Raw genomic sequence first — 16,845 nt, 5'->3', positions numbered from 1 at the left:
GTCCCTGGCCAACGAGGCAGGGCCCCTGCTGGACCTGCTCTTTGTCAACAGACAAGGACTGCTGGGGGACACCATGCTTGGGGGCCTTCTGGGGCTCAGCAATTAGGAGAAGTCTCTGTGCTTGACTGGGTTTGTCCCTCATTTGGTGCCTTCTGTAGCCCCTGTGCTCTGCAGTGTCTAGCCAGGGCTGTGTAGCTGGCACATCGCAAATGCAGCAGAGCCTCATTTGTCTGCCCTTGGAGGTGGCTGCTCGTGGCAGCCTTTTCCATCTGGAAGCTGTGTGTATAGAGTGCGTTGCCCTCTAGGTTTGGTCCATGAGGCCAGGGCCTGTCTATCTGCAGTCTCAGGTGGCACTGAGGCCTGCCGCAGGCTGGTGTGACCCTACCTCAAGCAACGGGAGACAGTGGCAGTTGGTTGTTTCCAAAGCCACGTCCTTCAGGGGCAGTGTGCCACGTGTGTCCTTTGCCCGGCCCTGCCCCAGACGTAGGGATCAGATGCAGGCACTGCCGCCGCTGGTGCTGCTGAGGTCAGCAAGGATTTGGTGGTTGGCTTCTGTTATAAGTATTGGAGTATTAATTTGTGTTTTATAGAAACATAAGGTATTGAATCAGTGTAATTCCACCAAATAGAAGTAATTGTGAAATTGCAAGCCTCTGCCGGCAACAGGGGAAGCAATGCATTTGTAACAAAAAGAAGGGTGTCTCCACCAGGAGGTGGGTCCTCTCTGAAGATGAGATTGTCAATGACCCGGTGATCAACACCTGATGAAAATCTTGTCTACATCGGCCCGGGTGTGTGTGCCAATGCAGGCTTCTCGTAAATGCAATCATACGCCCGGCCCTGCCTGGAAAACCATTCATCAGAAATGCAGACGAGGAGAAGAGAAATATGAATCTGGAGCAACAACTGTGTGGACAAGGGGATGAGGCAACCTTCTTTCTGGCTGAAAAACTGTGTATAAGTCGGCCCTGCAAAGGCGGACTTTGTGAACCGGGGAGGATACAGCACACTGACTGTTCTAAGGTCCACCCAGCACTGATCCCGGGCTCGGTGCTGACCTTTGCTTGTGGCCTTTTTGAATTTCTATTTTGCAATATTTCTTAATAAAACAGCATATCGATAAAATTGGGCTGATCACTTATTACAGCTTCCATCCCAGCAGAACCGATTAAGTGCTGATGGTGCCCTGCAGATCTCTGGGCTGCATGGGTGTGAGGGAGCTGTCCCTTGCTGCTTTTCTCCATCATGGAAAACTCTGCTGGCCAGGTCTGGGTCAACTCAGCAAACAGGGAGTGCAGTGCACCAGTCTCCTCCGTCTGTGTCTGCTGAGAGTGTTGACCTTCACGATTAAGTGGCATCAAGTCGTTTTGTTTTGGGTCCCTCTCTGTATCTCCATGCTAGGTTATGCTGCTAAATCTGCCCATAGCACAGCAGTGGGAAAAAACCCCTCTCAGCTCTGCAGCTGTGATAAGCTGCCACTGATGTACAGGGAAAATGCATTTTGTCTTTAAGAGGGAGAGGAAAATTGGTTTAGCAGCAAGAAAGGGTCGTATGCTGGTCCTGAACTGTCCTTCCTTTCTTCTGTCCATTACAGGCAGATCTCTGTAGGTCATAGGCATGCCCATGATTGGCAGCAAAAGGGGCAATCTCTGGTTCCACACCCAGGCTGGGCCACGAGTGGTTGGGCCATGAGGTGCTGGGACCGGGAGCATAGCGCTGGGTGGGCTCACCTGCAAATTGTGTGTAGACTTGGAGGTAGGTGCCATAAAGTCAAAGTCGATCCATTTTGCCTGTGCAGTGGCCGGTCGAGGAGGATGTTGTCAGGTTTGATGTCCTGGTGCAGGAGCCCATGGCAGCTGCTGCTGCTGCTGCAGGTGCTGCTGAAGTGCCAGGATAGTTTGTCTCCAGGTCCATTTCTCGGTTCCCTGTTTGTTCGATCCCCACTCAGCCCCGCGCTCCCCACGGCCGAGGCCTGCTCCCCGGGGCCGCGTTGGCCACTTCTCTCAGGGCCGAACCGGGCTTGGCAGGAGCCACGGAGCAGCTCTTTCTTCCTTCTGTGCCAGCGCCAAAATCGTCGTCTCCTTTAGCTTCTTCTTCACTCTCATGTCCAGCAACTCCGCAACTTTCTGCCGGCGCTCGCGTCCCCGGGCCTCATCCCACCCACTCGCCTCGCACGGCCATCTTGTCCTCACAAGCAAAGCACTGTCCAGACTTTCTCCTGGAGCATAAGAAAGTGCTGAATGAGAAGCCTGCCAGGGCCAGGCAGAGCCATCTGCGTGACAGGGCAGAGCAGCAGGTGAGGAGGGAGAAATGCGGCCCCCGCGGGGCAGCGCTGCTCCCCCGAGCGCTCGGGGTGAGGAGGCAGGGCCGCACCCGGCCCTGTGCTCTTGTCGCCAGGGCTGTTTGTGTTCCCTCATCCGCTTCCGGGTGAAAATCGCAGACTGCGGAGAGGATTAAAAGAAAAGAGTGAAACTGCTGGGTTTGCCACACTTTGGATTGCCAGTCCCATACAGCAGCTCAGCTCTCACCCTTGTTCCGTCCTCCCTTGCCAATCCAGCAGTGTCACACGGGAGCAAAGAAACCTCAGCTCTCTGCAGAGAAACTGCTGGCTGGTTCATTTCTCCTGCTGTTTATGGACACAGGTAGGCTTATAAACGAGTTGGTAGGTCCGGTACTGAAACAAAGTGGCCAATTGTTGATTGAAACGAATTGGCTGCCGGACAACAAAAGAGTTGGGCTAGTCCCAAACTTTTTAGGACAAGGCGGAGTCCCCCCACTTTAGGAAATACCGTCCCTCAGGGAAAAGGCCCCCCTCAGTCCATCAGTCTCTCTTTATATCCTCCGTCCTCTTCTTGGTTGGTGGATTTTGCATCCTTGATGGGATTGGCTCGTTCTCCAGGGTTCTGTTGGTCCTTAGCGGGAGCTCCTCTGGACCAATCATTCTTTCCCACCTTGAAATAGGAGTTGGTACATTGTGTCCAGCAGTCATGATTTGGAGTGATGATCTGATTTGGAGCCTTCTGTGGAGGAAGGAAGATCGCCCCTTTTCCCTTTTCTTTCTCTCTCTAGTGTTTATATTAAAAAACATGGTCAGGACTGTAACAATCCTTCAACTGTAACCCCTTCACACATTCAAAAAGGCCCTATTTCCCTAGAGAGGTTCATTATTACCACAAATGCAGCTGCTCTCCCCAAAGTATTTGGGTCAGATGAACAACTTCTAGAGTTTGTCTTAGTATCTGTTGGTGTTAGCTTGCAGCAGAGTTGCTAAAAATGCTTTTTAATAGTGGTAAACTCTAAATTTTTTAATTGAAATGGCTTTAGAACCACCGTTGGAATAATGTCTCACAACTTTGATTCACCTGATTATGATTACAATTATGATTTTGACCAACACTGATGTTCCTTAGCAGGGGTACAGAACATTGGATCTGTCCCTCTCATTTAATCCCACTGCTATGGAAAAGCTCAGGGGAAAATACAAAGGCTCCTGTTAAATTGATGATAAAGACAGCTATGCAAAGGAAATAAAAAAAATCTTCCTGTTTTGGCTATGCATAAATAGTATGAGATCTGCATGGACTTCTGACTGCATCAACAGAAGTTTTCTTTGTGTTTTACATTTTATGAAAGTCTAATTGTGTTTTTTTTTTTTTTTTTAAATAGCTATCTTCTGTCCGTCTTTCCCTCCTGCTTTTGCACAAGAGACACACTGACATAAATACAGATTTGTGTTCTTTTACTTCGTGGAGGTGGTTTTTTGGTTGTTGTTAGGGGATTTTCTCCCACTCTCCTTTTTTGGTGGCATTGTGATTGGATCTTGGTTTGCTTATCTTGTGGAATTACTGCTGAAAATTAACTTTGTTAACTGCCACATTCATATATCAAATGCTACTTCACTGTGTATCAATGCATAGAATTATATTAATCCCCTAACTTCTCTTCTAGATGATGCAATTCCATGAAAAATAAGTATCTCCTTATTCCCCTTCACAATAAAAGAAGTTAAATAAATCCAGGCCAGCATGTAACTTTTATTAGAAAAGAAATAAAAATGCTGTATTTTTTATATTTTTGAATTGTAACAACAGTCTTAATAGACTCTTTTTCAGAGTATTTTTTAAACACTGAAAATGCATTTACATCAAAATAACATAAAAGGACCACAGAGAAAGAGGATGGATGCAAGCTACCATCCATCCACTTTGGGTCAAATACAACCAGAGACTCTTCTGTTGAAACCTGGTATTATAGCAGAGATAAATGTGCCCTTCAAAAGCAAAAACTAATCTCATAGTAGCATCATAGCTGTTTTAAATACGGGGGGGGGGGGAGAGCTGCAATTACTTCAATTACTTTTTCTGTGTTGGGTTTCTTATGCCAAGCCATCAGGATGATGGAGATGACTTCAGCTGTGTTGTTTCTGCTGGTTACCCAGCTGAGTTCAGCAGCACCATGGAACTACAAGCATCATTGGCATAATCTTTATTTATGAAACAGGTCAGAGCAGAGGTGTGGAGGTAGACTCCTTCCTTCACTGCTGTTACAATCCAGTTTAAACCCAGAAAAGCAAAGAAAGCTGAGTCTCTGTGTATAAACTAGAAAGAATTTTGGAAGTTCAAAATATACCCAAAAATGAGATTAAAACCAAACAAAGTTAGATGTTGGTGCCAAAAACTGATATATTTTATTTAATAGATAAAGAGGCAGAGAGCAAGAAAGAGAAAAGAAATAAAGAAACAGAAAGAAGAGGTGTGCAGAAGGGGTGGTGGGATAGGGAGAGAATGACAGGGGTTAGGTGGAAGCATATCATCCATCCAAGGGTCCCAACAACATCTCGTTGCTCCCCTCCATCTTGTGTTCTTGGTGGTGAGGGTCCCCCACCACCACCACACACTGAAGAATATAGAATTCCATGGATTAATACATGCTTTGGGCAGGTAGGAATGCCCACGGGCCTCCTGTGCAGGGCTAGGTTTTACACTGTCCCTTGCAAAGCTATGGGTCTGTTGTGTCGTGCTGCAGTGCTCTGGTGCAGAGTCTGGGGACCCCTTTGAGGAGCCCTTCGATGGGCCATGACACCCCCTCTGCTGCAGATAAGCTTTCTCCCAGGTGAAGGGTCCCACAGCTGGGCTGGTCTGCACATCAGAGCAAGGGCTGTCACTGTGCTTCTCCCCAGAGGCTTCCAGCACACCCCCAAAGCCTCTCCTCCCTACCCTTTGGTGTGAGGGTCTGTGCCAGCCTGGCTGCTGATGGGCCTGGGGTGTCATTTCCTCCCCAAAGGTGCTAAACTTATGCTTTGTTGTGGAGGTGGGTGGAGCCCCGGCTGCTCTGCCCTGGAGGGAGCCAAGCTGAGGAGTTAAGGAAGAATTTCGCAACTTCAGCCAGAGCACCTAAGACAAAGGCAAACCTCCTAGCTACGGTGACCTGGCTGGAGACCCACAAGCCCCCTCGGGATTTTATGTAGATCTGTTACAATTGATTGGTTCTGTACCCTTTTCCTCCCACCCTGGTGTCCCATAAAAACCCCTGAGTTTCCTCTGGTCGGGAGAGGTTCCTCGTCCCTGGATCCCTTTCGCTGGTACCCTCTCAATAAAGTACCACCTGCGGAAATTCCATACGAGACCTCTCTCTCTCTCACCACGGCCGGCTAAAAGAGGGGCTAACTCACAAGGGCATGAGCTAAGAGCACTGAGCTGAAAAATCACTGCTCTGCCCGATGCTGAGAAGCCCCTCTGTCCAGCTGAGGAGCGCCCTGACCCCCTAAGGAGCTGTTTCTAGCGAAACATCCTTTGGGGTGGCTGTGGCTCTCTGGGTCCCAAGCGGCGGACCCCATCCACCAGCTGACATACTTTGTGTATGTCCCCAGTTCCTGAGCTTCATTTTGTCTTCATCAGAGAATGGTCCAGGGCCTCACTCAGATGACCTTTTCAGGATGCGGTGTTATTCTCTGCTGCTTTTGTAATATGGTTCTAAAAGTCTTCTATGAAAAAGTTTGGGTCAAACCCCATAATATTTCAGTCACTAGGGCTGAAGTACCTGAATAATTTCTGCAAAAGGCAAACATACGGTCATTTATTCTTAGAAGCATCATCAGAGAGTCTTCTTCATAGAGAGTAGGCTTAAAATTTGGAGCCCTGGGTTTTGACACCACTTACAATGCCAAGTGATGACATTTGACCTCTGCATAGTGTCTCTCCTACTCCTTCTATTAAAATGGGAAACATACAAGTATGGTATTAAATGCAGCTTCCAAGGGCATAAAATGTGAACACTATAATAACTCTTACTTCATAAAGAAAGTAGAAGGAGCTTCTCAGTTTTGGAAAATCATGACTTCCAGTGCGATACACTAATTTTGTGTTAAACCTCGGTTAGTGGTGGTGTTACTGACTGTCTACAGACATGCTGAGCCACACAGTGTTTGGCTGATTAAGGAGACCAAATCACACTTCTCCTGGTAGCAATGGGAAATTTGATTTACAGGGAAAAGGGACAGGATTTTCCTCAGGATGCTTAGGAGAGGATGAGGGGGAAAATAATGATAAATCCTTCAGGATTGCTGCACGGAAAGATAGCTTGGCTAAAGTGTAATTTGATCCATAATATCTACGTGAAAAAAATGTGGTAAGCTGCAGTGTTGAATGCCTATAGGCATTCACTTGGAACTTCCAGTTTAGTTATTAACTGGAGGTAGAGATGGCCACTGGGCTGAAAATGCATTTGTTTTGGAAGCAAAATTAAGATCCTCCACCCTCAAAAACATTTAAAGAATCATTTGCCATATAAGTAAATTGCTTCTGACCTGCCAAAATTCCCCAGGTAATCTTCCTGCCCCAATGCCATTACTTCGGAGTTTCCTTTGGAAATATTTTTATGGGGCTGTTTCATGTGTAGGAGGTCAAGGTGATTAAAGGTCTGTTGCCTCAAGTTTGTCTGCTTTTTACTGTTTGCATTGTTCTCACATAGCTTCAAGTAAACTATGTATATTTTTAGAATTTATCTATTGTTTACATATTTCTCCTCTGGGAGGAGAAAGATGATTGATGGTGGTGTTCACCAACAAGGTTGAAGAGGTGGCTACTTGTGTAGCCAGTCTTGGCCTGCTTGTAAAACTGTATAAATATGGAGTCAGAGAAATAAAGTAGACATCTTTCCTGCTTGACTTCCTGCTGCCTGCTTGCTCTTTCGTGTCCCTAACAGTGACAAAGGTCTAGTTTACTTCTTTGGTGGGATCAAAATCTCAGCAGATTCAATAATTTTCCCTCTGAACTGGTAGCCCTTTCCTTTCCCATCCCATTTGAAAAAAAACCAAAACTGCAGAACAGAGAGTTTTGAAGCAGAAAACTTTGCAATTTTTCACTCCTCTAAGAGACACCTGTAGGAGCAAACTCACACTGCTTTGTGGCCTGCCTGGCTGTTTGGAAGGATAGCATTCCCTGGTGACACATTCCTCATCTGCAGTGATATGGTCTCAGCTGCAGCACTGCATGTTTTAGAGCTGCCTACAATACAAATATCAAGCCCTTTTCTGTGCCCAGGAAGAGCTGCTAAACCTTTAGCAAATGCAAGCAGGCAGTTTAAATACTCAGCAGGAGTTGAGTACTTTCTAATGTGTTGATTTTCCTGAAAGTTGGCCCTTCTCCCATCCAGTTTAGCACAGTAGTATGCAGGGTCATTGGAACAAAATTTGGTTCCCAGAGATGTTTACTTGTCACTTCTTTGATAAGATGCCTGAATGAATACAAACATCAGGGATATAAAGAATGCCCATGATTTTGATTTAGATAATTAAATTTAAGCACGTTTTTAAGAAATCCGCTTATTGTGTGCAGGCTGTTTTAAGCACAGCTGTAAATGTGCTTAAAACATTTTGGAAATTTTTGTTGAGTCAAAAATAAATGTTACACCTATAAAGTGAAATTTTAGAGTTGTGTCCTTCTAAAGACTAAAAGTTGCTTTAGTCCTATCATAAGCTTGTCAGAAGATTATAACACCTTTATCCATAAAAAATAAAAATTCATTTTGACCATGAACTTTAATACTATTAGGCCTACCAGAAATTCTTCTATCAGTATTAATATTTTGGCTTAACATGCGAGTACTTTGGTTTTAGAAATTATTATTTCCATTTTCAAGTGGTCTATTCCTGATTTATTTTCTGTAAGCTGAAGTTTAGGAGTGGGCTGATAAATTAAAGACTCTGACATGTTCACAGCCTATTAGGTTCTGCCAGGTTTGATAAATTGACGTTTGAATAAAAGTGGTGTCTGAATAAGACTGAAGTTCTTTGCTTCTCTTAGTTATTCCTCATTATACAGAGGATTTTGAAACATTTCACTCTTACATGCGAATATAAAGATTAAGTTAAAATTACGATTCACAATTTTTTTGCTTGTAGCTTACATACTTTTCTTGAAAGTGTCTTTGTTTCACATTAACATTTTTGATTAACCAATTCCAGGCAGTATACAGAAATGTGGTTTGAGCCCTCCATTCCAGGCATGCTGTACCTTTAGAGTTTGTAAATTTCTGTAATCAGCTCGATTTCCAACTCATGACTTGTGATTTAACTCCTTTCAGTTTTTATACAGCAGATATAATTTCGTGTTTCAATTGTAACTTTGTAGTGTTTCTAACAATCAGAGGAACTCTTAACATAACGCTAAAATCTCTGTGTACCCAAAATAACCTCTAAATGGTTTTGGTATTATGGAGCTTTTCATTCAGGGCAACAGCATCAAATTGCCTTTATATTATTGATTTTAACTACAGAGCATTCAGGTATTTTTGCTCAGCATGGGGAGGAAGAGTCCATGCAGTCTGCTCTGGTAGATGTTTCCAGGACCTTGCTTATCAAAGCATCTGTTTACCATGAAAGCAAAAGCTGCTGTGCATAGTTAGACAAAGCGGCCAGTGGGATTCAGCAGAGACCAATTAGGAAGAGAATCACAGTAAGGCAAGCAGATGGTAAAATTTTGTTTTACAGAATCATAGAATCATAAGACAGTCTGGGTTGGAAGACACCCTAAAGATCACCCAGTGTGACCTGCATGCCAAGGGTAGGGACACTTTCCATAAGGCCAGATTGCCTAAAGCCTCATCCAAGCTGGCCTTGAACACTTCCAGGGATGGGGCATCCACAGCTTTTCTGAGCAACCTATGCCAGTGCTTCACCACATTCACAGAGAGGAATTTCTTTTTAACATCTCATATTACTCTGGCCTCTTTCAGTTTGAAAACATTCCCCCTTATGCTATCACTCCATGCCCTCGTCAGAAGTCCCTCTCCAGTTCTCTTATAGCACTGTTAGTTGCTGGCAGGTGCTCTGAGATCTCTCCAGAACCTTCTCTTCTCCGGGCTGAACAACCGTTGTCAGCCTCTCCTCATAGGAGAGCTGTTCCAGCCCTTATGACCTGCTCTGGACCCGATCCAACAAGGCGATGTCCTTCTTATTCTGGAGGGCCCAGAAACGGCCCCAGTGAGGTTTCTTGAGAGGGTAGTAGAAGGGCAGAATCCCTTCCCCCAACCTGCTTTGGTCACATTTCTTTGGCTGCAGCCAAGGACAGAGGCTTTCTAACCTGGGAGCTCACATGTTGATCTTCTCATCCACCAGCATTCCTAAGTCCTTCTTCTTAGGGCTGCTCTTAATCCAGTCTCTTCCCAGCCTGTAATTTGTGCTTGGGATTGCCTTGACTCAAGGACATGACTTTTTATTTGCCCAAGTAGAACTTCATAAGGTTTTTTCATGAACCTTGCGGGAACATAATAACTTCAGACAATGCACTCTACAATTTCACTAAAAGAATGTTGGGAAGGAAGACACACAGATGCACAGGTGCAGACATGCCTCTTAAGCTGTGAAAACATGAGCTTTGTCTCTTTAGACAAGCAGGTAAAGAAATTTGAAACTAGTCTCATCTCATGTCTCTCTTACCTATTGTCTACTCCATCTGCATGGCCAAATTGTCTTCCATTGTTTCTTTTCTCACTTGAGATGAATCAATTCAACAGCCAAAGAAGAAGAACATACATTAAAACAACAACAACAACAACAACAACAACAAAACCCCAAAACGAACAACAACTTTATTTTAGAAAATGGATAAACCATCCTCCTTTAATTTTCATTGATGAGGATTTTCTTTAGAACATCTCCTTGGATGCCGCTCTGTGACTCTGAGGTGAGGTTTGGTTTGCCAAAAACATATAATTCCTCATTAAAAAGCCAGTACTTGCCATCTGGCTGAGTCTTCCCTACTGGGAGAGGCAGTGAAAATAGACAAAGCAAACTTCAGAAGGTGGCAGCTAAAATACCCAATGGGGTCCATGCTCTCCATCTTTTCTTAGTGGTCTAGATAATAGGCAGCATTTTGTGCCCCAAAAAAGCATGGTAGGAAGGGGAGAGGATATTCTGAAAGGGTATCAAAGGCAAAATGTGCAGAGGAAGGGTTAGGAGGATCTAGGAGGAGAGAGAAGATTTGGGTTTAAAAGGTTCAAGAGGTTCCTTGAAGGTTCAAGTCATGTGTGGGAAGATTCCTAAAGGATCTGAAAATTCCACTGCCTATCTCACATCAGTTTTAAATTCTTTAGCTGATTTCCACTTTTGTCAAATTACCTTCTTTCCAATTAGACTTGACCCTGAAATAAAATGCCATTGATCTTTGCTAGTATTTGTAATGGAATCAATATCCCCAAGGATAATGACGTTAGGATTCAGAGGGAAGTCTATGTTCATTTTTGTATTTACTTTTCTATCACTTTTCTTTAGAATTAATACTCTTCTTAGCTTGGATTCACCCTTGAAAGTCCAGAAGGACAGCTACAGAACACTCCTCCACCCTCTCACACATTCCTGTCCCTGGAGGCAGCAAATTCCTCTTCAGAGAGACAAGTTCTGGGTGTAGAGTCAGATTAAGCCTGTTCCTGAAGTTTCAGATAGAAATTGAAGTAGTATTTTCTTCTTATATACAGACAGACGAAGACAGCTTGTCCATGTTTGCACAGCAATTTTGAAAAATTTCTTTGTCCTGTCTTCAAGCCTAAAGAGCTCGACTGACACTTTGACACATTGATCCCCTATTTTCCTGCTGCTCTGGGGACTGCTAAGTCTTAACTATGCAAAATCATATACTTTCCTCCACTAAAACAATTCCAGTTCCTATGTGTAAAATGAAATCAATGTTCAAAATTCCGTTGAAATCTCTCATTACAATTTGTTTCAACTAATCTTTTAACTAAAAGTCTCCCGTTATTATCAATATCACTACTTCTGGTAGCATAGGGTTGGAAACACCTAATCAAATGGTGGGCATTTATTGGTATAGTGATGAGAGAAGGGATGGGTCACAGGAAACTGGAAATGTTCAGTTTCCCTTATTCTGCAAGGAGAAATTGTTCATAATGTGTTTAAGTCTGGGTTGAAAACAAAAGAAAACACAAATGTAGAATTAATTGTCAACCTCTTTTCATGCCAGATTTATCTAGAAGTTGCTTATGGGACAATCCTGAATGGTCTTTTAGCTTAAATTGTTTGCACATTAGTTCTGAAATGTGTATTATAACGGGAACTCAAAATTTGCACAAAACCTGAGGAAACATCATGTTTCCATGTCTTGCCATCCCAGAAGATTGTGGTGGTGCATTTTGTTTAGGTTTACCTTTATATTTATTTTGTAAAGCTATATGCAATGGTCTGTTCTATGTACCACCGCCACCCCCTCACCCCCCCCACGTTCTACCCCTTATGGTTTCCCCCCAGTTACAGCTATCTGTCAGTCATTTGTTACATAACTCCCTGGTCCTGTCTGTCACTCGGGGGCCTCTCCCTGTGTCCAGAATGTTCCAAGGAGAGCACTGAGTGACTGGACGGGATCCAGGCTTCCCCATCCCATTATCTTCTGTATGGTTATTGCACCTGTCTGTTGTATGTTGAGCCACACCCTTACTGTACCCCATTGGTGATCTGACTGAACCCTCCCCTGTGTTACACCCGCCCCCTTAAAAGTTGTTACAAATCCTACCTGGGGTCTCTCTGAGGTTGGTACCCCGAGGTGAGGACTCCACGTCGGAGCCCAATAAACAGCTGTTGGATTTACCCCCTCAAGAGTCCCTCCTTTATTCTCTCTGCCATCGCTCCTGACAAACCAAGACCCAGATTTTGCTGTGGTGTCAGGGCTGACTGGACTCAGAGATACAGGCACTGCTGCAGAAGATGGGGGAGATGGTAACACACTTTCATTTCCCATCTGTGGGTAACCACTCTTTTCTACTCAGCTGTCAGAGAAAGAGAAGCAGGAGACAGGAGGTTTCATGTTCAGGGTGTGGATTGCTCTTGCACCTCCTGGTGCCCAAGAAAGTGCTGGAACAAACTCATTGGGAAAAGGGAAAAAAATGCAAATGGAGGACAAGCATGAAAATAGGACTCACATTTTTTTGGGCATGAATCCCAGTATATCACAGCAATTTCATACACAGCTGCATACCTTCTGACAGAAGGAGAGTGTACTCTTCATTGAGGTGCTTTTCCTTAAGCATTTTGCTGAGGCCATGGCAAACCTGGCAATATCTCACTGTAGATCTTCCCACTGAGTTAATTAATGAGCAGGCATTTGGATAAACATGGCCAAAACATCCAAGGGCTCTTAATCTCCACGTGCAAAATTGTCTATTTCAACAGTGTGGTAAAAGCAACTTTTAGTCTGGTCCTGCAGCCAGGTCACATGAAATGCTCTAGACTGAGTGCATTATCCCATCCATTTAAGTGATGACCAGCAGAAAGATGTGCAAACTCGTAGGGCAGCATTTCTGGAGCTCAGCATCCTTTTTCTACCCCAATTCAGTTTCTCTCATCTTGAGAATAAGAAAGCACTTGCAGGGGCTTGACACACAGGCAGCAACTGACAGAACAAGAGGGCACAGTCTCAAGCTGCACCAAGGGAAATATAGGCTGGATATTAGGAAAAAGCTTTTTACAGAAAGGGTAATGAAGTATTGGAATGGTCTCCTTGGGGAGGTGGTGGAGTCACCATCCCTAGATGTGTTTAAAGAAAGACTGGATGTGGCACATGGTGCCTTGGTTTAGTTGAGGTGTTAAGGCTGGGTTAAACTCAATGACCTTGAAGATCTCTTCTGATCTAGTGACAGGAGCTTTCAGAAGAGGCTGCACACCAGGGAATAAAAGGTGATGTGCTGTTTTTCTGAGGCAGCTTTTATGTGCCCAGGGCATTCCTGTAAACGAGAGGACTATTAGGACTCCAACAAAACTCAGATGAAGAGACAAAATGAGTGAAACTTCCATTAAGCATAATGTAAGCAGTTTCTTCATGTTATCTGAGGTTATTCAGGCTGACAAGTAAGCAATACTCTTTTCACTTGAACAAAAGCATGCTGTCTGCATGCAATGCAATGGAGCCGCAGAAGTGCCGCAGTGTTTAAATTAACTCAAACATGAAAGAAAGCTCTTGACCAGTTCAGTGAGGAAAATCAGTGAGTTCGCTTTTCCAGTTAGCATGGTGAGAAGTGCCCCTTCTCCAGACTTTTGCCCTCAAGTGTCTTGCACTAATTGAAGTGAAAAGTTTTACATCAGTTGGGAACTTTACCATGGGAAACATGGCCAGTTCTTCTGTCATGATTCCTTTTCTTTCTAATTGGCTGATTTAAAAGGTGATGTAAAACAGCTCTCACTTTCAATGGCTGCTCAAGTATTTTCTCCTGTACTCACAGAATCTTCAGAGAGAGGGTTCAGGTCATTCTTCTGTCATCTCTGGTGATGAGAAATTCTTAGATGAAAGAAAGAATCCAGATTTAGGTCTGCTTGCAGCCCTTCGGGAAGGCAGCAACTCAATGACTGCAGTTCTTGCAGTTTGTGAGGAAAAATTAATATCTTATCTGACAATTGCTCATGAGTGTAAGTTCTTGCTGCGAATGTTCAGGCATTTCATGTCCTTGCAGGCCAGACCAACGCAGTATTTTGGCACCCACATCCACACTGAGAGCCTTCTCATGCATTGGTTTGGCACTTTTGCACTGTAAGAGATAAATATAATGTTTTCATGGAGAAAGAAAGCAGGATGAAATTGCCCAGTGACTGCTAATAACTTGAGGATAGAGCATCTCCTAGATTTATGCAGGACAGTTAAAATTTACAGAGTGGAAAGAAGGCAAATATTAATTCCTCCTTGTAAATTTAAAAGCTGGGCTAAAGAGAGAGAGATTGAAAATTCTTCAGGATTTCTGTTTTCTCTGTATATCTAGCAGAGCCTTGGCTTCATGCTCATTTTCTGTATTCAAATAAATGACAGTACATCAGGGGAAAATCCCCCACATTTTAACAAAGCACTCAATGGTACATTAACTTAGGACAGTGGTCAAATGCTGCCGTGTAACTGGATGCTTCCTTTACAAGCAATTCTATAAAATCAGCAACAAGAGATCTCTGGGTTCAACGGACCTGAGTTTTAGAAGCTGAATATTCAAGATATATGTCACCTTGTCTGAAGCTCTGATCTTGTGTTCGAAAGAAAAACAGCATTATTATAATGTTGTTCAGCTCAGCTGACAGAAGATTTTATATTTTAAGAATGCTTTGAGATGCCTAAATTGAGAAGAGGATGTTGTATTCCTTATTAAATGGAATAAGGGTTGTAGTTTGATCAACATGGTGTTGCAGCTGAAAATAAAGTACCTAAACACAACAAAGTTAATATCTGATGAAAGAAGATAAGCAGTGAGTGACTGGCCAAACCTCTACCTGATGGAGACAACTCAATTACGCTTTTTCATTACAACATTGGCACTTGCAGGGCTGTGCGGGTCTGCTAGTTCCCAATTGAATTTTTATTTTTTAGTTGAAAATGTTGGCCTGTATCAATAATAATGGACACAGACATAATATATTGGGGTTTTTACAAGTAAAAAATGCTTTAATACTTTGAAATATGCTTAAACTTCAAAGAAACGCAGCCTTGTCATGCGCCAGTGCTCGAAAAAATGCTCTGCTATATACTCCCCTCTCAAATGCAAGATGTTAAGTCATAACATTATTTATATATAGATATATATGTGGGTATAGATGGGATAAATATACACATATTCAAATATATAGATAAACATATATAAACATGTATTTGTCCACAGGTGACATGTAAATATTTAATCATACCTATACAAATGCAGATAAATATTCCTGTCAATGTGACATTTTGTAAGGACTGTGTAAACTAAAGATGTGTGGATTTTTTTTTTTTTTTTTTTAGTAGTAGTAGTAATAGTAGTAGTAGTAGTAGTAGATAGATGCACAAATTAGAATAAATTGGCTGCCAGCCCAAATCACTGGAGTGGTCTCCAGAGTTCATGCAAGCCTCATCTCATGGTGTTGCTGGTGCATCTCAAGATAAAGGTTATGCCAAGTGGAAAGTCTTTCCTAGGATGTCCTGAAATAGGTTCTTGGTCTTACACCACAGAATTTCTAAAATACAAATAAGTTGAATCTCTTAGAGCAACCCCAAATTTGGCAAGTATGTCTGCTCAGTGAATTTTTGTTGTTAGCAAATCCAAACCTGGAACTTGCTTGCAGACAACACACATAAGTGCTAGCATCTGTCCTAATTTTGGTTTTAATGTCTGATGTAATTATTTAAAATGCTGAAATAGGAAGGGAAATGAGATAGTGCTTCCTTTAACATTCCTTTTAAAAGACAAGGATGTTTCATTCTTTTTCACTTAGTTCTGGCAGAAAAATCTTGATTGAAATTAAGTTCCAATAAAACCAAGGAAAATATGAAATCTTTGGATGAATATTTTCTCCTAACTTCAAACAAGGACTGCTTTCTTTGCACAGGAGAGACTAAGAGAACCAGAGTTTCTTTTTCCCGCAAAAAAATCATCATTACATATACACTGAAATTATTAAGTTAACACAAAATAAGCATATTCATCTTTTAAGCAGTACAAAGGTGATTAGGCAAGTATCTGGAGCTTTTAATTGTTTTTATCTGTGTTGCAAAGTGTTCCTCATTTCCTAACAGTGTAGTCACTTGTTTGAGGCTTTAGAAGCTGCTGCAATAAAAACCCCAAATTAAGCAAACTGATGGTTCCTACAAGAAATCCTGTGAAGATAAATACCTTAGTAGTGAAACTTGCTTTAGAACTTGGCCCTTTATTGATCCCTCTCTAGTTATATTCATGCCATTATAGGCATAAAGGTGAGCTACTCACCAAGGTTGTTGTTGCTTGCTGTTGCCTGGTGGACGGAAACGAGAGTGAATTTTAATGTTTTCACCAATAAGAATGTGTAAGATTTTATATGCCTCTGACTTACTTTGGGTGGTTTTATTTCCTGGCTTCTTTTATATCTTTATAATGCAGTGCTGATATGAGAGGTGGTACAGAGAAGTAGCAATGTGCTAGGCTTTTAAGAACCTTTATATTATCAGTAAAGAATCAGACAAGGTTAAAAAAAATAATCATGGTCTGAGTCAACACAGAGCAGTTTGGACACACCAAATTTTCTGATCCATGGCAGATAGCCCATTTTCAGATTTATTGATATCTTCTCACTAGAAGTTACCAAGAAATAAATTGCTGATAGTGAGACCCTATTCAGCAGCAGTAGGGAAACCATGACTTCCTTACCAGCGTAGGTGCGATGTCTTGTGGACATGAGATTTGTCAAACCAGTACACTAATGAAATGCACTTTTCATGGGGCATTCCCTTAAGAAACATTGCCAGTGGGAGCAAAAGGAACGTGTCTAAAATGAAGGTCATGCCCCTAAGAATTGGGGCCCATCTCTCTGCTTTCTACCTGACCCTGAAGTACATCTCAGAAGGTGCAGAAATAACA

Source organism: Sylvia atricapilla, chromosome Z (genome assembly GCF_009819655.1).
Source record: "Sylvia atricapilla isolate bSylAtr1 chromosome Z, bSylAtr1.pri, whole genome shotgun sequence".
NCBI lineage: Eukaryota > Metazoa > Chordata > Aves > Passeriformes > Sylviidae > Sylvia > Sylvia atricapilla.
Note: the sequence above shows the minus strand (reverse complement) of the source record.